The 22,227-nt window shown below is 38.5% G+C and overlaps 1 long non-coding RNA gene across 4 annotated transcripts; it reads left to right on the forward strand.

Annotated features, from left to right (window-relative positions):
• The first annotated feature begins 12 nt into the window (after positions 1 to 12).
• LOC116243906 (uncharacterized) lies at positions 13 to 19,259 on the forward strand. 4 transcript variants are annotated; one of them, XR_016465057.1, is made up of 4 exons: positions 13 to 4,182; positions 4,646 to 4,744; positions 5,807 to 5,863; positions 19,050 to 19,259. It is a non-coding gene; the product is annotated as an uncharacterized LOC116243906 (long non-coding RNA). The 4 variants fall into 4 exon arrangements; XR_016465061.1 differs by lacking the exon at positions 19,050 to 19,259 and adding an exon at positions 6,584 to 6,768; XR_016465056.1 differs by lacking the exon at positions 19,050 to 19,259 and adding an exon at positions 6,076 to 6,555.
• The last annotated feature ends 2,968 nt before the right edge of the window (positions 19,260 to 22,227 follow it).

Raw genomic sequence — 22,227 nt, forward strand, 5'->3', positions numbered from 1 at the left:
CTCCTTCCATAGAGAGGCGGGTGGGGGCGGAGCAGTGCTACTGCGCCTGCGCGCTAAGGCGAGCTTCTGGCCGCGCCTGAGGGGCATCGCGGGGCGCCTGGGGTGTGTGGTGGGTTGGGGTGGTGAATGTCCGTCCTGAAGCACCGCTGTTACTGATTAGGTTGATTTTTGGTGGTTTCATTTCTACGCCTCAAGAAGTCTATAATTGCAATACGGTCTGTCTGTTAATAATTGGAAAGTATTGTCAGGTGTTTAAAATATAAACTGGATATTCGGTTGTCTGTTTTATTCCCTGTGCTGTAGGTGGAACTTTGAATAACTGTGTCGTCCTGTGTTCTCGCTGAGCGATGGAATCCTATTACAAAGAAAGATCCTGGAGCAAAAGTTGCAGGCACAACCTGGGAGAAATCAGCATAGCTTAGCACGTCTCCATCCTGTGTCCCCTGACTTCTGCATATCTGCCTTCCAGCAGTAAACATGTGCTGTGGATTTAGTTTTCTTTAATAAAAACAAGCCGTTCTCTTACACCGTATTTGGGCACAGAGACCTCCCTGTGCCTTTCCAGTACTTGGGGGGAGCTTATGAAAAGGAGGAGGAAACAGAATTCCTGACTTCACCTGCCCAGGCTCTTCTCAGATTTTTCTTATAGATAAGCAGCTCTGCCTGCCTTCTCAAAATTCTCATTCAGGTTCAGCTTTCTGCTTGAAGTCGCTACTTACTGTCAGTCTCCTGCATATTAATCTTCCACGTGGAAACAGAAAGATCTGATCTGACACCATCATCTTTTTGAAGAAATCAGAGGTTCCCCACCCCTCTTACTAGCAGGTTTTGACATGACGTTATAACCTGGCTCTTTGGTTGAAGCTGTGCCTCAAACGGAGGGCACGTAATTGAATTAGTTGGCATGAGGCCAGCGAGAATCTGAAACTGTGGTTTAGGTGCTTGTCCAGCAGAGGGAAGTCGTAGCCTCTGGTTGTATTATAACCTGCTCTTTCAGAACAGAAATCCAGTGGCTTTAAGATGCAGTGAGTAAGCAGTCTTGACCATCTGTTTTCTCTCACTGATCAGGATCCTTGAGTCCTGATTTTAGGTGTAGAAATTCGGTACTTGTGTTTTAGGATGTCATTCCACACTTCTTTACAGAGAAAAAATAATTTGTTTTCTACCATCAGATGAGGTGCATTTTGCACTGAAGCTCTACTTTTCTCTCCGGTGGCTATAAAAGGAACCTAGGTGACTAGCTCAGACACAGGAATTTCACAGGTCAACACTTACATTAAGCCATACAAATTTTAATCCTGTTGGCCGTAGCTGCCAACACAACACTGGTGTTAGGATGAGAAACATCTATCTTGCTACCCTCTTGCCTGTTTCTTCCACTGAGTTGCTGCAGACTGACAATTAGGACATAGCAAATAACTTAATATGGTCATTATGCTCTCAGATAATTGAAGAAACAAAACATCTTTGTAGCAAGGCTCTCCCTTTCCCTTGCCTAGCATATCACTTGATAATAGCATTTACTCCTGTAATGAAAACCATTTTTTTTCTGCAATTGACTCTCTGTACTTCAAGGTTTCCGTGGCAAGCGATTGCTGTATTTTATGCTTTCCACAGAAAATATAACCAACTAATCATGCCCTGGAGTGTCTCTGCTTACTTTCCTGCTTCCTCATATTCTGCCAGGGCAGGAAGGAAAGCCTGCAGTGATAGTTGTAGGGTGTATTTGCAAGCAGTTACTGCGTGTAAACTTGTTATCTAGCCTTGAGCTGACAAAACAGATGAGTGGTTGCTGCTGCCACTGTGTATTGTTTCTCTCTTCTACATTTTCTCAAATACAACAGCTTCTTGTGGCTTTGCTTTCCTTAGTTATCAAGAAATAGGTATGTTTTATAGACCTAGTCATGCTAAAGACTGAAGTGGCTTTGTGGAGGTGTTGGGGAATGAAAGGCCTGCCCAGTACCACTCTACCAAGCTCAAACCTTGTTGGATCTGGTGGAGAAAGGTACACCGCCTACTCTTCAGGCTTCCTTGAAAGCTGAACCCCTCTAATGTAATGCTCAGACTGTGAGGGGATTTAAGAAATTTCTTGTAACAAATCCTCCCAAATTGGCAACATCTGTCTGTCTGCTCAGCACTAATTGCATCCAGAAAAAAATTGCACATGAGGCTGGAAATAATGGAGTGGTGCATACTGGAGAAGAGGAAGCAGATAGCACATCCTGCAGAAGAAAACTAAGCATCCCCAAATCTCATGCATATCATTACTTAATACATTTGACAGCCTTTCTCATATTTTCTGGGACTCAAAGATTTAAACATCTTTGATTTTTATCTACATTCCGAGAATGTCCCTGGCCTAACCCTTTATTTCTTCTTTAGTTTATACACACCCAAGCTGACTAAACATGACTGATGTCCACTTGTGTCTTCAGGATAAACAGAGACGTCCCTTCACCTTGGCTTCGTTCCTCTGAGTCTGTAGAAACACTGGGGATACAACATCAGCAGTGCAAGGACACAGATTGTAGCTGTTGGCTGGGGAAAACCAGAAAGATCTTGCTCGCCTCATGCATGGCTAGCTGTGATCTAAGTCGAGACATGCTTCATGTTGATACTTTTATATCAGGTGGCTGGTTTTTGCAACAAGACAACTGGAAAATATTTTAAAAGGATCGCAGCCTGAAAATTGCCAGTATACACAGAATATAAGTTACAGCGCATCAGAAGCAAACCTGTCACATAAGCAGTCCCAAAGTGCTTTTTATTTATTTTTATAAACAGTTAGCAAGCACCTGATATACATTTTGTTTGTTGTGATAGCAACTGCTGCACTCATAAGAAACATTATAAAAAATCCTCATTTTACTCAGATCTCCTTTATACTAGAAAGTGGGTATTTTTCCAGCAATTTTTGCTAACACACAAAGTACGATACCAGTCTTAATGACTTTACAGCTTCCCCACTTAATATGCTAGCAGAAAAAACAACAGTGCATATTTCTGTTTGCAAGAAAACAAACTCTTATCTACTTTCTTTTTTTTTTTTCCCTGAAGAAACTGAAAACATCTGTAGAAAATCAGTACTATTTTCCATTTAGATGGTAATTTTAGGGGATGTTGTGAACTATTGGTAGAAAAAATGTGATTGCTAATGGGTTATGTACCTACAGCTACAGAATTATAGAGCAAGTAGACTGTTGTTTTCATCTACTCTAGGCAGAGTACTAAGACAATGCTATTGTACATAAAATGAGTAATGTGCTTCAAGTAACTGACATTTACCAGCATGTCAAGTTCATCATTTTTACAGTCGTAGCTGAAATTGCATTTGCTAAATTGCTCTTGTGAAGCAGGCTTTTCATTCTGATACATTCCCTCGTTCTCAAAGTATAATTTGTCTTCTTGTAAAAGCACTGATCTTAATCCTTAGCCTCTGTTAAGATTACTAGATCTTCCAGTTTTAAGTTTAAGGCTCTTTATCTTAACACTCCCTGTGGTGATGCCTATTTGACTTGTTCTGTTCCTTGTTTCATGTTCAGGGATGCCTTACACACTGCCTACTGTCAGATATAATGTATATTGGACCAAAAATTCAGTATAATTCTGCATTGTAACTTAGATGGTATCATTATTTTGTGAAGTAAGGTTATTCACTGTACCACAGAGCAATCTTCTGGTACCAGGACCTTAAAAGCGATTATGGAAGTAGAGAAAGAACATTTTGTGAATTTGATGTTGCACAAAACAGGTGCTGAATTCCTTCTTGTTAGAAAAATATAAATGAAAAATGATCAACAGAAGAGGAGGATAAGTAGGAGAAGCTGGCGTTCCTTTAACAGGCACTGAACTGTTTTATCTAACAAAACACAAAAGAACAAAGGGCATGGAGGAAGCTATTTTTTATCACTAGACTGTGCTCTGAAAGGCAAAACTCGAACACAAGCAACCAATTGCACCAACAGCAATGAAAAGATGTGGCACATGAGGACGGCAGATGCTATGCTGTCTTCATAGCCTTGAAGAGGGCTGTCTGTTTTGTCATCATTCCTAGCTTAGGACTTTCTGAGCTACTGCTCCAGCTGGATATTTTCTCATACCCCAAAATCTCCTTGGAAATGGCAACTGGCATCTTTGTTCACTGCCAAGGTGTGTGCTGGTGCTTCCATGTGGTACTTTCAGGTACTTTCTTGACATCCTCAGTGTTTCTGCTGGCATCAAGATTTTGTATAATTATAGGTCTTTTTTAGCTTAGTGTTCAAATATTGAGGGCAGTCAGCTGGCATCAGTGTTGGGCCGAGTGTGAGGCCTTTTGTTGTGAATAGGATTCCTGTACATTCTTTACACGGGGACCTGGGCTGCAGCCAGCACAAGGAGATCTGAAGGAGAGGGAGGACTGCAGCTCCAGAAAATGGTGGGGTAAGAATGGCTGGCAGAAGAAGACACTTCTAAAAAAAAAACAGGCAGACAGACATACACACATATACATGCACACACACAAAGAAACAACAGGGCTTTGGGATGTGAAAAGATATATCTCTTGTCTGAAGAGACACGGGTAAAGCTTTTTGTTTGAAACAGATTTGCTTTCCAGCAAGAAGTTGTCTTCTGTTCACAATTATGGTGTTTTTTTTTTTCCTTTTAGGCTCTGGTAGAATTGTTCTTGGGTTCCTGTGATCATGTGTTTGAGGCCTAATTGCCACTCTGGAGTGATGTGTTGCTCTGAAATTTCTGGGGCACTTGGGTGAGCACGTCTAATGTCTGAATGTTCAAGTTAGTTTTGCAAGTGAACAGTGCCTGAGAAGTGGTGAGGAAAAGCATAAAAGGCTTTCAGACATGTCCTTGTGTTAGAGTGCACACATAACTAGCTGGGATGTGGAAGAGATACCACCACTTGGCCAGCACTGAACCTGAGAGAAGAGCTGTATTGTAGAGAGCATGGTGCTATCCACTGGTAACTGCTGCCTTTTCATTATCAACCACTGTGCTATTGCATTATTGATTAATGCTGTTGAAAGCTATTCCTGCTGGTCCCTTATGTTCTTACTGAAAACCACTTAATGTATCAGCCACATCTAATTGAATAGCAAGAAGAGTGAGTGAAATGTCATTCATCAGCACTCCTTCCCTTTATAGGCATTGGCAAAAGTATGTATGTCATTGAATATTGAAAGCATCCTGAAGGCATCAAATTTCCAGATACAATCCTGACTTGTTAATATTTTATTCAACTAATGCTAGAAATGCTGCTACTACTAATGCCGCTCTGGACTTACATGCTTCACTCACTGTAGGGACTAAAAGTATTCTGTACATCTGAAGTATTACCATATCTCAGAATGATTGGTAAAGCATTACTCCAGTCGGTTACTAAATCTGTAAGTTAAATCACATAGACATTCACTGAAGTTGCAGAATTTCTTCTGAAGTCAGTGGTGGAACTGCAAATAGAAATTAGCTAATTTTTAAATATTGGTATTAGAAATAACACCAAAAGAGTTTAGTCAGTGTCAGGACAGGTATATACAAAAAAAGACCAAAAGTCTTGGCTGCAGGGTACAGACAGGAAAATTGGTTTGCTAAAGCTGCTGTGTACCAGCAGTAGAAACCAAATTCAGATTTCTAGACTGTATGCAGTTTGTTATAGTTTATTTTGCAATGCACTTGATGCTTGAGGAAGGTTCTCCTAGTTCCCCTTTGCTGTATATGTGATAATGAACATGTATGAACATCTCCCATCTGGCCTCTTCCACTTTCCAGAGACTCCATTTACTTTGATATCCACATTCATTTCATTCTCTTTCAGTCCCTGAGCAGAAGTTCCAGAGTGGGATGTGGACCTCAGTACACCACCACACATGAGGTAAAGCACTGTTATCATTTGCCTCACATGCTTGTCTTTGAATTAAATTTAAAAATAATAATAAAATGGAAAAAGAAATGGAGGATTAAATGCACCTGGAACAAGATAGTTAGAATGGAAAGAGTACTCGTTGCCATTCTTGTTGACCCTGACATGATATATTAGGGTGTTTATATATCTTTTATAAAGTGGTCTGTCTTTTTTTATGGCAGGTAAGTGATGAGGCAGGTGTGGAAGTTAGCTGTCTCCTGAGCAAAACAGGCTGTCACAAACTGAAGCACAAGATCAAGATAAGACTGTCATTGTGCAAGTCTCTGCTGTCCTGGAGCTAATGAGCACAATCTGTTTTTGCAAATGATTTCATACTTTTGTTCTTTATTATGAACATACACAGCACTTAAGTGTTTTCAGTATTGGCTGACTCCAGTATTTTGTAGTCACGATTGTGGTATTTAAACAGGAGGTGATCTGTTCTGCACATGGAAAAGGGGCTGTGTTACAGAGGAAATAATAAAGTGTTGCTGGGTTTTGGCAAGAGGGTGTTATGACTGTTTTCAAAGAATATACCCAATGTTCTTTATTTTCAGTACAAATCTATGGTGATTTGAATCTGATTTCTGGTCTCTACCTGGGGAGCATTATGACTGTGTTAGAAATGCAAGCATAATATTAAATTGGAAAGCTTTTACATATATGCAGGTTTGTCTGTTTCTTTTGTAGCTGCTATATAATACTGGTCCCCTGTTTCAACCTAAGAGCTGTGCTTAATGAGATGAAATGAGCAGTACCACTTGAGTAGGAACTATTGTAAATAATGGAGACCTTTTTATAAAACTTCATGATATTGTTAATACCCAAAATGCACTCAGTATGACAAGCATCACATTGCCTTTGATTAAACACAAAACGCCTTTCAAAGATTTAGTCTGGTGGCTGTTTTTTAAATGCATTTCAAGACTTTCTGAAAATTTTGAAATATAAACACAATGTGTTTGTATTCTGAAAATGTGTTTCATGAGGGACACCTAATTGTCTTCAGTTCCCAGAGAAAGCCAAGCTGGTAACTTATCCCCAGTCACTGGAAGAAAACTTGCTTAGAGACTTGAATACAGACTTTCTTTTTCTGTTGCACCACTCCTGAATTATTTTTACAGGAAGGTTTATGTCTGGGATATATACATACCTAGCTGAAAGGTAGGATAAACTCTTGAAACATGCATTACTTATATCTCAGGGATAAAATCTTTCCAGGAAAATGCCTAGGTTTAGAAACTGTGCATCCTGGGACCACATTTGTATATATTGTAGCACACAATGCCAAGTATTATGCTAGGTTTTCTGAAGCAGGTCTATTTTTCAGTTTGAAGCATTATTGTGCTAAATTGGTGATTAATCTGTAATGTTCCAGCTGAAGAAAGCCTGAGTTCAGAAGGGTACAATTGCTGCTCTGGGTTTAGACGTAGTACAGCAAGGGGCCTCTGTGCAATGCAAGGATTCCAAAGGCAAATATTTGAACACAGAAATAAAAGAGCGTGAAGGACTCTGGCAAGAAGGTTAGACCAGCTATTGCATTTGAACAATGCTAGTGCATTGGATTTAGGAGATGGGTGGAGTAGAACCCTAATGTATTATATCAGATCAGGTATTTTTTTCCTCATTTAGTTCTTTACCATTTTTTCCCCACCTTGTTAGCATGGCTTGCAGAACAGTCTATTACAGTATGTCAGAAGCAAGCAAGTATTGTAAAGCAAGATCCATAGAGCAACTGAGAAAAGGATGCAGCAGCTTGTCTGTCAGGATGACAATGTCCTGACAGAGGAAATTGCAAGAGGGCAGAGGCTTCCATTTCCTCCTACATTTTATCAGGATCCACAGTCTTTTGTGTAACACGGTGCTGTCCTCAAAATGAGAGTGGATCTCTATAACATCTCACAGTCTGAGAAGGATCGCTGTCTAGGATTGCAGGAGAAGAGCATTTGGGGTTTACACAAAAGTTACTGTAAAACTGGTTGGAGACCAGACCCACTTGTGTGTTCGAGGGAAGCAACTGGGAAAAAGAGGATCTGGGGGAAACTACTGGAGGGATCAAGTGGAGCCCAAATCCTAGACTCAGCTAAAGCCATTTCTTTCCATTTTTCTTGGCAGCTTGCATCTATGCAGTGTAGGCCTGATTCTGATTCTGTAAAGTCAGTGTTTCAGTTTAGCCATCCATTCTTCTCAGCCTCCACAAGAGACCTGTTTCAGTGTCCATTTGTACTGAAGATGTAGAGAGTGAGTTGCAGAGATTGCACATGATGTACAAATAAATAGGGAATTTTCATCTGCTGGCTTTTTACATTTTTTCTCACTCTAAGCTCACAAAATGATGGAAAATCAGACACTTTGTGTTTGGAATACTCACCATCCCTCTTGTATATCTGTCCTATAAGATGGACCTTTTCTTCATCTAGTTTTCTTGCTGTGGTTGTCTGACCATGAAATCTTTGAACTGAGATTGTCTATAATATATTGCGTTTGGGAAAGAAACATGTGAACTGTAACTAGGCAGTCTGGATGAGGAGAGGAGGTACTGCTTGGTTTCTTCACCAGGCTCCTGAGGAAAACCCCCTTCATGAAGAGTTGAAGAATGAAAGCAAAGAGTTTTATGAAATATGCATCTTGCAAACAATAAGTTGATCACAGTATCACTTCAAGCTTTGCCACACGAAACCTCACCACTTCCACATGATTAATTGCTGCATGTCATATCTCACATAAAAGCCAGTAATGCATAGATATATTTATACAAGGTGTGGCAGAGTATATAGGCATATCAGTACACTTACATGTAATGCAACTTTCAATATACAGGAAGGCTTCCTGGTGAGATCTGAGCTGTCCTTTACAAAGTGAGAGAGAACATTTTGTCTTAAGGTGAGCTAATGATATTTTTAACATTCATTTGAGTCTGGGGTGGCCTCATTAACAGGCGCTGCTTGCTATCTAGAGAGAGGTGCCTGCAGCTGGCATCAACGGGAGCACAGGCCTTTTCTGTGGTGGTGAAAGTGAGGAGATTGGGGGAATGAGAATTGACATCACCTCCAGAATATATTATGAATTAATAATTCTCTTGAGAGAGGATGAGCAGGGGTTAGAGTGAAGACGAGAAGAACAAAGCAAAAGAGGCTATAGAGGAAAGAATTAACCCGAGCAATTATAAGCAAATAATAAAGAACAGAGGAAGCATGCATTCCCTGGCTGAGGTCTTTAGGTTTGCTTTTGCAGGATATGATGAACTGGCCTAAGGACAGCATTGTGAGCTCCACAGTAAAGGCACTGGCTTGACAGTTTAATAGAATATAGGAAGCTTTCTGAATGGAATCTGAAGATAGATAAATATTAACATAGTCGTCGTCTGTTCAGCCATTTTGTCAACCTTTGTTTGTATTCAGAAACTTTAAATGAGAAATAGAAGGCCATTTATAGGCACCATTTCCTGCCACCAGATGGGTCCCACCAGGGGTAGTATGGGTGTTAGGAGTTGTGAAAAAGTCGGTGTGATGATTGAACCCTAAAGGAATCTAACACTCCCTCGCATTTCCCCCTCCCCACCACTTTCAATAAGTGAACACACAAGAGCTGTTTGGAAAACAATCAGTTTAAAATAAAACTTAATTTCGTTGTTATATAAATGCTAAGTGACAGCTATAAAGAAGCAGACTGTGTGGTGGTGGAGCTGTTGTGTCCTTTCAGGAATGTTTAATAAAATTTCATTAAAGAAAATACAAAATCTCTTAATAACAAGTCTAATCTAAAAACTTTCCACTGCAACTTGTCATGATTTATGTTAAGACTGTCATTGTTGTCACCAAAATCTGTTGGCTGCCATAGGTATAATGTTTGTCAGTACTCAGATTCACCAAGTCTTTGGATATCAACAGGAAACAATATGTAAACCTGATTTTTATTGCTTTAATCTTTACTTGGTGGACTTCATTGATACAATCACCGTGTAGGCACATTTTACAGGCACTGCTCATTTCTTATCCAGGATTATGATTATCCCTAAAAATAAAAGTAGATGTTATGCTATTAATTTACGTATTTTAGGAAAAGATCAAAGGCACATAACCTTATGTGTAATTATTTCATTTAATGATACAGTTCTACATTTACATCTGCAAAGAAATGTACTAACAATGACTAATTAATCCTTAAAGCATCTCTTTGAAATAGGTAGATGGACATAATTAATCCAGTCTAACCAATTTCTTGCCCTAGGCAATAGATTGAGTCAATATTTAAGCCAAGATTAAAGCTCAGATACGTCAAAACCTTACTCTGTGTCCAGTACACAGAGTAATGTGTAAGAACTAGCAGTTCCCAGATTTCCTTACCCGTACTTTGCTGTAATAATTTAGACTGACACACGTTTTGACCCGCACCAAACCCACATTGTCTGTTGTCTGTCAGAATGATTCCCCTGTGTCTTCCTCTCAAAATCTCCTCCCATTCCAGCCAATCAAGGTATGAAAGGTCTAACTTTTCCCTTCTTGGATCCAGTTTTCACTTCCTTGTGCCAATCACTTCCTGACTAGCATTTTACACCAGCAGACTTCCTCCCACAGGCTCCCTGTAATTCAGGTGTCATTGTTTCTCTTTGGGGCCCCAGTTCTGTGCTTTACATGCTCCCCAAGGGGAACCACCTATCTGTTCCCCTACTCCTGACTGCCTTCAGCTCATTACCAGGGAGCTGCTCTGCTGTAGGCATCAGGAAGGAAGCACTGCTAGAGCTGATATAAGCTGCATCGTACATACCAGAAGCATTAAGTACGGAGACAATTCAAGGAAAGCTTTTCACAGTTAAATAGCAGCCACTGTTCTCATAGATCATGGCCCAAATCAAGATGCAGCCCATGGCCCACATGTCTCTTGCTGTAGGTAGAGATTCATGAAATATTTGCAGCATTTTGTGAGTTACAGAAGCACTTTATGAGAGCAGGGGTAGGCGTTGTTATTCAGGTAGTACGGAAGGCTAATGAAGTTTGTGAAGAGAAGAATAAGGAGAAGCTGGTGTTGTAACCAAGAATACTGCTTTCCTTGAAATAGTCTAGTGGCAGTATGAACTAGGGTGACATGGTTCTGACGCCAGTGAGCAGCAGAGAATGCAAAGTGACAGCAGCACTATGATAAAGTCCCAAATTGATAGAAGAAACTAATGTAATTGCACCAGAACCTGAGAAATAGCACCAGAACCTGGATTTCCCACACTGGCAGTGCTTAAGACCTGATCAAATCTTACCTATAGCTATAGCTTTTCTTACTTGATAGGAAACAGAGTTAATGTGATATAATGTGATATATCCCATAGCTGTTGATAACCACCGTGTTTTTATTTGTGCTCTGATATAATATGTCCAAGAGATATGCACTCTGACTGTAGGGATTCTTCTCCCCGAGAACTTGGTGAATGGACCAGAATTATTCCTACAGGCAGCCAAGTTGGCTGCTGAGTGTCATTTGGTCTCAGCTGACATGCCATACAAGTTGATGTGACGCACTATCATTGTACTCATTATTTCCTTTACTCTATAGGAAAACTTACATCTTCATGTGATTGCAGGAGAGGGGAAAGAAGACATGTGGAGGACATGAATTTTCCCAGCAATTTATCACCATATATAAGGATATACTTTTAATGGCTGCATAAATTTTGATTCATTTCAACTTTCTCCCAAGGTGTGATTTTCTATTGATAAGATTGCGTAGCTACATGTTAGTTTTAGAAAAGCAGTTGATAGTCTGCCCCATCCTCTCAGGCATTCTGCTGCTGACTCAAATGGTTGATGTCTTCCTAAAATGTGTATGTAGCCTGTTTTAACCAGGAATTGATTGGGTTTGACTAGATAGAACAGTCTATGGTGCAGAAGATCAGATATATGATCATAATTGTCCTGCTTGGACTTAGATCATTGAATTTACCTGAGTGCTGAGTCTCCATTCATCATGATTCAAGAGTGTAAAAGCTAGAGCTCCATAAAATGGGCATCGTACATTCAACCAAAAGGAGAATGGCTGAGTATAGACATATGGCAGGTTCATTTTTTTTCACGCTGTTGATAATCTCAAAGAACATGTAGTAACGGAACAAATCAGCATGTTGGTGGAGGTTCCTCCGCCACCCACACCAAATGATATTTTGGGGCATATAAATAGGAGTCAATGACAATAACACATCCCTTTCATTCTGAGTAATTGCTACTAAAATCCAAGATGACTGCTGTCAAAAGGGGATGTGCAAAGGTACTAGAATTCTTTCTGCTTTAAAATAATTATACACTGTAAATACATGCAAGAGAAAGCAAATTTCTTAACAACCTTTTTGGAGAAGTAACTTCTAGGGGAAATAGACATATCTTTCCATTCTTTGACATAGTTTAAATGTTTAAGGACAGGTGACCTAGGATCAGCCAAGCTAGATGGCAAAGCTTTACTTTATCATATAGATTCATAACAAAATCTTGCGTTTTGACAGTTCCTTTCACAATCACATGGAAAGTCTCTGTTCTGATATTTTCTCATGCAATTAAATGATTCTGCAAAAGTTTAACATGCATAGAGCCAATGTAGCAACTAAGATTAGCATAAAATATTGGAGGAAATGTTTTCCAAGTCTCGGAATGCATTTTATTGATCTCCAATATTGAGAGCATTGGGGCAACTGACGAGCTCAAGGCGAAATCCTACCCCACCAAAATGACACCAGGTACTTCCCCTGTAGTGAAAAGAATCTTCTTAAGATTATGACTGATGAGATACATAAAGCATTCGTCTCCCTCAAACAAGGAGGAAGAAATGAAATGTCCTCTTTCCACTATGTAAATTTTGCAGGCAGTTTACAGCATTTAATGAATTGTTACAGCATATGCAGATGAACACTTCCCACCCACTCTCCACAGATCTGGCACACTGTAATCACTTGTCCTATATTTCTGTGCTGTATAATGTCCTCTACTGCTCATAGAAATACAGCCCACAAAGCTGAAACAAATGTCCCTGAAGAATTCAATTTGTCAGAGGTTATATCTGTCTCCTCTTTTCAGGCCAGGATACATGAGACTCATTGCTGCCCTTTTGGCCCTGTGGCTCAGACTAAGCAAGTCTATTACTGCATTTTAGCCTTGGCTTTCACCTTTGGAGCTACAGAGCTTGCCATGAAGCTCTAAGCTCCACCTGACTCTGGGGATTTGCCAGGGTCAGGCTGGAATCAAGAAAGACTTACACAACCAATGCATGCAAAAGGAAATATGCTAAGCACTTTCAATGAAATTCAGCTCATTGAAGATTTTTTAGAAAATACATCCATCACTAAGGTACCTCCTGAAGTCAAATATGCATAACTATAGCCTTTTGTAAATCTCCTTTTGGATCTTCCATTTTAAGCTTAGTGCTCCCATTGCTTTTTCTTCTCTCTTTCTTTGTTAATATAAAGTTATGTCTGCACTTGTTTGATCAAGAATATTTCTCATCTTGAATCTCTGCTTAACTGTGGGATAGCTTCCTATCTCTTAGTATAATTAGCTCTAGCACCACATAAGTGCATTCAGAGTATGAGCAAGGAAATCTGTGATCAGTGCAGTGACCACAGTGCTAGAAGAGGGAAATGTTTTCCTCCATTTATACCACTAGTCCCAGCTTCACAACAGGAGGGATATTTGGATGTTCTTTGAAAATGTTCTGAATATCCTACCACTACTCAAAAACTAACAATGAACCTGAACCTTCTCATAGTTCATCTGTGTCACACCTGAAGAAATTGCACATTTATATATTAAATATATATATGTACATAAATTCCTTATACATAAAAAAGGAATGCACATACATATATATAAACCTCCTACTCATCATTGCCTCCAACAGAAATGTATTTCACATGCACTCTATACAAAATTTTTAAAGGATTTTAGGAAAGGCTCATGATTTAAGTTGCCAGCGTGGAGACATTTTCTGCATGCATGTTTAATGCACTGTAAAGATCAAAATTTAATGATCCTGAGTTCAGTCTGTAAAAATGGAAATATCACAGATCATTAGACACTTTCATCTTGTAAATTTGAATTCTGAAAGCATGGGCTGTTTTAACTTGTGTTCTGAAGTGAACATATGTTAAGTTAGGTAGGACATACATAGAAGTTCATTGGAATTTATAAGAATATTATCTGTTTGATCAGGTATTATATCAGAGCTTTTATTTCCGAAGTCATGCACAGAAATATAGTGGTTAAATTTCACATTCAGTAGATCATCTATCAGTTTGATAGCTTTGCTGATGCTTTGAACAGAACCAAATCCCATAATTTTTGAAAAAATGAACTGAACAATTAACTCATTTTCTCACTTAAAGGAAGATTTTTTCTCTCCTGACTGCACTGCATGTAAATCCCTAGCATCTATGGGAACATTTTTAGTAGGGTCAGATCAGAATAGGTGTTCCAACAGTCCTAGTGCACCTCTTTAGATTAAAGCACTATCTTTAAAATGATAATTGTAATTAAAGCTTCAGGTAAAAAAATGAAATTACTGCTTTATTTCATCTGACTTCTAAGGAAATCAGAGAAATTCAAGTAGGCTGCTTATCTCTATGAGCTTCACCTGTAGCCAATAAACCAATAGGCTTTTCCAACATTTGAATCAATTAGAACTATATGATTCAAATAAGCTTTAGAAAAAATGTCCTATGGTGAGACACTCATAAGGGAAATAAGGAAGACAACTACTTGATGTAGGTGCCTAATATCTGAACATTTTAAAAATTACTCTGACAGCCTGCACTTAGAAATAGTTTTATTTACAAAGAAAATACCATTCTGCTATCTGAAAAAGAATGTATGAATTATAGTATGCAACACACTGGTGACATCACTGATGGAGTCACTAAGGACATAAACAGTTAACTCAGGCAAATTATGATCACAGAATGAAGAAGGCAGCTTGAATCCAAACCTCTATGGTTTCTGTATCAATATACATTTATGGTGGTTTCTGTTTTTTCATGTTATTGATTCCTAGACAATCTCTGGTACAAAATGAGCCAAAATACTTATTGAGAACCAATTTTACTTATCAGGATTTTGTGGCTTAGGATAATTTCTAGTAATGTTTTCATCTCTAGTAATGTTTTTCCTTTTTTTGAGTAATCAAAGAGCATGTGGCACAGGAAAATTCCTACTGAAATGATAAATGGATAAATGTCCTTACTGGTATGAAACTGTGCACTTATATTCTTACGAATGTATGCCAGAGTCAATATGATTAAGCACCATCTAAGGATTTCTAGACTAAGGTCTAGTGGAAAATTAGGAAGATATTCATCATTATTTTGTAACTTCTGCAAAGTGAAATAGAAACTCTATTGCAACATTACAAAGGTATGCCTTGTTGAAATGATACTTTTTATTGCTTATAGAAGTGTTTGTGAGCAGGCTTTTTCAATGGAGGTGGTTATTAATGTGAGAGACAGTGTCATTTCTTCACAGGACATGATTTATCTTTATGACTTTTCCTTTGTATGAATATTGCAGTTCTGATTGTGTCATTTAGTAGTGAAACAGCCTCAATCTTTTATCATTTACTTTGCCAGGAATGCATAATCTGTTCCTCCTTATACAGTTTCAGTGAGGTACTTCTGACAGAGTTTTTTTCCGTGGACTACTTAAAAAATCTAGACTACTTAAAGAGCCTCAGATTTCCTCTCAAGTGGGAAAAACAAAAACAACAGGTGAAAAGCTGGTGGAGGTTAGATCTTGAATTGTCTCCAGAACTGAACTATTAATTAAAGGTTCCATGGGGAAAGCTGATTTTTACTCTGAGACTGGGCAATTCTTCTCCATGAATCTATATAACACATAGAAGACTTGGTCAAGGTACACAGAGGTCCTGTACAGCAGTGCTTTTGTGCCCTCTCCTTGTGTCTGCCCCAAATCCCTGACATTACTCAGTCAGTGCCTTTGCATATAAAGCTGATCAAAGTCCAGTTTCCCTAGGAAGCTCTTTCTTCTCATGATCTAGTGTTAGGATTCACCTGGTGAACTGGATAGGAGAGCTGATTTAGCTAAAAATAAATCCCCTCTTTGTGCTGGCTTACTTTTCTGCTATATCCGCTTCCCAAATCTCTGCACGTAACAACTCTGCATCCTATAAACAAACCATAGAGTTGCCAGCAAAAATTGGAGGCAAAAATTCCTGCAGTCATGATTTTTTTTTTAATCATTTGCTCACAGTCATTAGAAAACTGGGAGATATCCAGTGATCAAAAAGTCTGACATCATAGCCCCTGAAAGGGAAGCTTCAGAAGAAACTGAAAAAATGTGCGTTATTGTTTACCAGTAAAATAAACCAGGCTATCCAAATTGCCTGATCTTCTATTGCAAAACTTCCTGCAAAGTTTGAAGACCTTTTGTAACACATTATCTTGCCTGCCATGCTAGAGGAATAGTTGGGCATTTTTTTGTATCTGTTTTCTTCTCCAGGTTCAACATGAATCAATTTTATTTTTTTCATAGATTTAGAATACTGCAGTCATGTGGTTTTTATTCAGTGGTGCCACTAGAGGGCAAGATGACAGCTGTTAGCCATTTGGATCTTAGGGCTTTGGTCCTGCAGACATTGAGGTTAATGAGAAATTATTGACTCTAGCAGTGCTGAAACAAGCCATAAAATCCATTCTCTTCCACAAATAGTTGGGATTTCCCCCAAATCCTTAAAAATTGAGAAGAATGTCTTTAATTTAAGCTAAGACACTGTAAATAACTGTTAAAAGTACTTGACAAAGATTATGTATATTATCAATCAGCTATATAAAATAAGAAAATAGAAGTATCATATAAATACATCCTTCTGAAATTATCTGAAGTTCTCCAGAATAAACAGCAGATTTTTCCAATTCTGTGAGTTAATAAAATACTTCAACATTTTTATATACACATGTCCATGCCTGCAGCATATACACAGATTAAAATTTACCTTTACATTGGCAGTATAGATGAAGTGCTGAGCAAATGTAGAAGAGCTGAACTTGATTCCTAATGCTTTTTTATTGTTGCCTTGAGCTTCAAAGTATGTTTTGAAAATTACTTAATGCTGTCTCAGTCAGAGAAGCTTTGAGCTTGTCAGCTATCATAAACTAAACTACATTTGTCCTGGTCAGTACTTGAATGGGAGGCCTCCAAGGCAAGAAAGGAACCTGTGGGATGTGTGTATTTTCTGCTTTTAATCCTGCTGCTATTTCAGTTTCCCACAGAAGTTCTTGTATTTCAGTTTGTTGTTATCACGAAACCTTTGTTTCCTTTTCTCTTTATGTTTTAAAAAAGAAAATTGCATACAAAGAGTGGGAAAAATCCTAAATTACAAGCTCATTTTTATACCAAACATTACTTCTATAAAACTTCAAAGGAAATAATAATCAGAGTTTGGAATAAGGCCTCTAGCATCTGGTTGTGGATAACACTGTGGATAACGTTTCAATTACCATGTTACTGTGGCCTCAACCCTCAGTCGTTTGTCTTTAATTTTGTCCCACAAGTACGCATAATTGTGATAGCGCTTTTTTAAAAACAGCATTCTTTGCTTTATAATTTTCTGAACTCGCTTTGTCAGACATACAGCAAGTTGATGTGTTATAAAGGGATTTCCTACTGCAGGAGATAAGCATTAAACCTTGGAAAAATAGACCTGTTAAGAGAACAAAGGACAAAGGCACTAAGTTGAACTTTTCCAGCCTTTCAAGAGCCCAAATTTTCCATGTCTTCACATGAGCGAGCCTCATGACTGCTCCAGGACCCAGGACTAAGGAGAGTCAGCTCTTAGGCCTGGAGGAGAGCCTCAGCTCAGCTTCCTCCTCAGAGCAAGTTCAAGCACAAAGCCCTGGAATATTCTCCTGGGTCAGATCAGTCTTACGTATTCTACTGAAGCCGTACACAGCCGTACAGCCCTTACACAGACACCTTTAAAATCTCCAGCCCAAAACGCTAGACTTCCATGTCTGATGGGTCCCTGTGTGCAGGCCCTGCCTGCCCTGCTTCACCCAGCTGGGCTCCATGGCTCTCTGCTCTACAACACCATACAGTGGGTGACTGACACCAGGACCATCAACTTCCTACACTATTGGCTACAAAGCCACTTGAGAAGATGGTCCCCTGTGAGCATGGCTCAGGACTCAGAAAATATCTAAGATGGAGTCGTTAAGGCTAAGCAGATCACACACAGTACAGAAATGGCTACAGCTCCTCCCATGGATGTGCATGAGGACCCATTCCCATCAAAGTGATAAACCTGAGGCTTGACAAAATACAGTGGGGAGCTGTTTAAGCAGAGGTGAATAGTCACATACTGTCTTTCTTGACAAAATGGGCTGTGGAGATGGTTTTTGTCCCATTTGTCTTTTCTCTTGCTGCTGGCCCCTGAGCTAAACCAGCTACCAGTAACATTTGAGCCATCAGTGTACCACAGGCAATAAGTTCAGATGGGGGCATCATGTGTATGATTCAGGAGGGGGAAAGAGGGATCCCACTCTATGGCTCCTCCTTGTAAAAAATCTGAGACACCCTCAGTCACTTGCTGATGAAATCCTACACGTGGTGGTTGAAGTGCCTGTGAGGTATCTTGGCATCCAAGACCAGGCAGCTCATAAAATCTAGCACAAAACACAGATAGGCCTATTGTTACTGGTTAGCTTCTGCAGGACTGAGTCATTTATTTGATGGATGGCTGCAGAGCTAGTGTTTTTCTAAGGAGCTAGATCTGTAATGTGCAGGGTATTGCACGGTTATACGCTTGACGCTATAGCTGCTGGAATTTCCCAAGTGATTTGAGTAAAGCTGTCTCTTCGGTTTCTGTAATATTGAAGTATTCTGTACAAAAGTTTTCATCATCAATGTTAAGCGTATATATTTTAATAGCTGCATGCCCAGTAATTAGGAGGCTTCATAGGTCAGCTGAAACTAATGATGAAAATTACAGCTAGTTGAGTAAAGTATAATTATTGCATTTGTCATAAATGGTAAAAACCATACCTATGTGCATATTTGACTAAAAATTAAATGTATTTGGGATTGCTACCACCATACAAGTCATAGTTAATTCTCTTTCAAGTCCAGTTTCTCTGTTTATTCTGTGTCTGAACATCCACGTCTTGCCAAATTCCTAGGAGTCCCTGATGACAGTGCACCAGGAGAGAAGCTCAGGAGAGGAACCTGAGAAGATGGTGGAGATGGGGAGAAGATGAAATTCAGAGGACACCTGCTAGCATTTCAAAACATAACATTTTGAGGTTTCAGAGAAAATATTTTGTCTTTCAGGTTGTCGTATGTCATAGAAAAAATAAATAGAGCATGAAAAGCAGAAGTTAAAAAATTAAACAAAGCCTCAGTTTTCTGCAAAAAGACTGCTTTAATAGGAATATTTTCATCAGTATGTTAAAAGCATAAGCCCCCCTGCTCATTGATCATTATGCTCTGCTCTGGATTGTAAAAATGTGCATGGATTGTTAGATATTTTCTGAAGATACAAGTCAAGTTTCAGCAAAAGTTTGTCTCCATGCAATGTGTCAGTCCCTTGAACTATTAGTCACCGGGAGTGCCTGGGATCTACTTCTAGCTTTTAATTTTCTGTTTGGCTAATCTCTTTCAATTAGGTAATAAGAAGCCATTTATACTTCATTAACAAGATATTACTGTCAATATTAATATACAATTGATCCCCAAATTCACCATTAATTTCTGCTACAAAGGAAAGTATACCTTATCTTTTTTTTTTTTTTTTAGCATTTGTTTCAATTGAGAGGTATTTTGCATAAAGTTCTTTACATTTTCTTATGCTAATGACATTCTTGCAATTCTCTCTGTAATGTGAAATATTTAATTATCAATCATGACAATGCTGCTATGCCTTTAGAAAGGATATTTCACACCTAAATGTATTAACTCTATTGTCAAACAGCCAGCAAAAAAACATGACTGGTTTCTCTTAGTTACTGTTGCTTTGGAAACTAGTTACATGTCTTGATTTGTAAATGATTATTCTTTCAAAAAAAAACGAGACAGAGAAGAATCTGGGGTTTTTTGGTGTTTTTTTGTGTTTTTTTGTGTTTTTTTTTTTTTTTTTGTTATTTTTGTTTTCTCCTTTCTCCATTACAATTAATATGCAATGTCAAAGAGCTCTTTTTCAAATTGGTGGGCTACAGCTTCTGAACTATATGAGTCAGCCTTCTGAAAGCTAATTAACTCATAATTCATTTCAGAGCAGGCATTTCTCAGCAGAAACTTATAATCACAAATGAAGGACGGTGTAAAAACTAATGAAGTTTCATTCCCAGCTCTTTACCAGCCTTCTTCTGTGACCTCAGCAAATTTCAGGGTAAATACTGTTTATATGTTTTCCTGTTTCTGGTTTACTAGGAGAGGAATTATTTCTAGCAATGACTATCTGTACACAGTAGTTACTTCAAAGTGCTGCTTTCCTGACAGTATTCTTCAAAGAAGTTTCTTGTTGCCTTTGAGTCAGTCTCCAGAGTTTTCCCCAACATAACCAGTTTAGAAGGGCCTACTTTTATTTAAGCTTCTGTAAATGAGAAGATAGAAATGACAAAGAAGTCATCATCTTTCAGACTTCATGAAATACATTCCCTGCTATAGAATCTTAATGCACTGTGTTTGTGATAACGTAATTCATAGATTTTAAATGGCATTATTTGCTTGTTTTAAGATGTATCTAACTAATTAATTATAGCGCAGAGAAATTTACCAGCTCGGTCCACATAAGTTTTAGAAGTAGTTCTTGTGAAACATAAGATGTAAACAGGTACACATCCATCCCACAGCTTATCTTTTAAATACACTGCTAGGAACACATCTTTTCTAGCTTCAGTAATTGCCTCATTAGCTCTAAAAAACTGTTAGGATCCTTTGTCTTCTCTAGTGTACTCAGAAGTACTGAGTTATTTTTACACTGGAAGGCAGCAGGGAGTCTGATTTTAGTACTAGCTTCACCATGATGCCAGATTTCTGGCATTAACCTGAAGAATTCTGTTTTCTTGGAATTTTTGTCAGGGATTGAAATGTTTTTGAAAGTTATTAGGCTGACAACTCCGGAGGTTGCCATCCTGTATTTATCTGTCACATCTTACCCTGTATCTCTTTGCAATCTATTCCAGCCAGATGTAGAAGAACCATTCTTAAAAAGAGTGCAAGCTTTCATGATTTCATTCTGAGAAGCAGTAACCTTTCTGCAGTTTGGCTCCTCCATGCCAAAACCCTCTACCAAAATGGCACTCAAGTCATTACACTCATTTTCTTCTCAGTCTTGACTGGTACCAGTAGAGCTAGTAACAAAGTTCACTAAAATATGAGATTTTCTCCTTCCTTCCTTTTTCTTTTTCTTTTTCTTTTTCTTTTTCTTTTTCTTTTTCTTTTTCTTTTTCTTTTTCTTTTTCTTTTTCTTTTTCTTTTTCTTTTTCTTTTTCTTTTTCTTTTTCTTTTTCTTTTTCTTTTCCTTTTCCTTTTCCTTTTCCTTTTCCTTTTCCTTTTCCTTTTCCTTTTCCTTTTCCTTTTCCTCTCCTCTCCTTTCCTCTCCTCTCCTTTCCTTTTTCTTGGAGTTAGTAGATAATTGTCAGTTCTGCCAGAGGAAAATTCAGAACAGCATCCCAAAGTTAACTGAAGTAAGATGCTGTAAATCCATGCTGTCACTCTTCATCCCTCATTAAAGTGCCTAAGGTAGCGTACAGCAGACTTGTAACTTATTCCACTATCCCTGCAAGCCCTGTAAGTGCATTACTCCCTGATGTTCTCCTAAATCCTCAAGTCTCTAGTTCTCTTACCTGGAAACATCTATACAACAGAAAAGTTGTGTGGATAATGCTTATCTTGAGAATGCTTTCCTTGTTCCATCCCCTAAAACATCTCATCAGAGGAACTCATTGATACTTTTTGGATGTTCTAGAGCAAAATATTTGAATTTCTCTGAGTATTGTCCACAATATCAACACTAGTTTGTAGTATGTCTTACATTGTTATATTTTAATTCTACTAAGCTATACAGAATATATAGTCCAAGCCAGATTAAATTTAAGGCAAACAAAAATAATCACTTATAAAATGCCCAGTAAACACTATCATTATTTGTTCAATAAAATTCTGCTGACAAAAACTAAAGAAAACCATCAGTTGATCCTAGGCTTATATCTGAGTCATTTAGCTAATAAGCTGTGTACACTGATGGTTGTCTAATCCACACAGTCAGCAGTGCACACTTCACACGCACCCTATATGTCAAAAACCAGGTTGCATTTATGGCAGATGAGAGAGTGTTGATAGAGTAGGGAAGTGTGA

The sequence above is a fragment of the Phasianus colchicus genome, chromosome 1, assembly GCF_987193195.1.
Source record: "Phasianus colchicus chromosome 1, bPhaCol1.hap1.1, whole genome shotgun sequence".
In the NCBI taxonomy this organism is placed as follows: Eukaryota; Metazoa; Chordata; class Aves; order Galliformes; family Phasianidae; genus Phasianus; species Phasianus colchicus.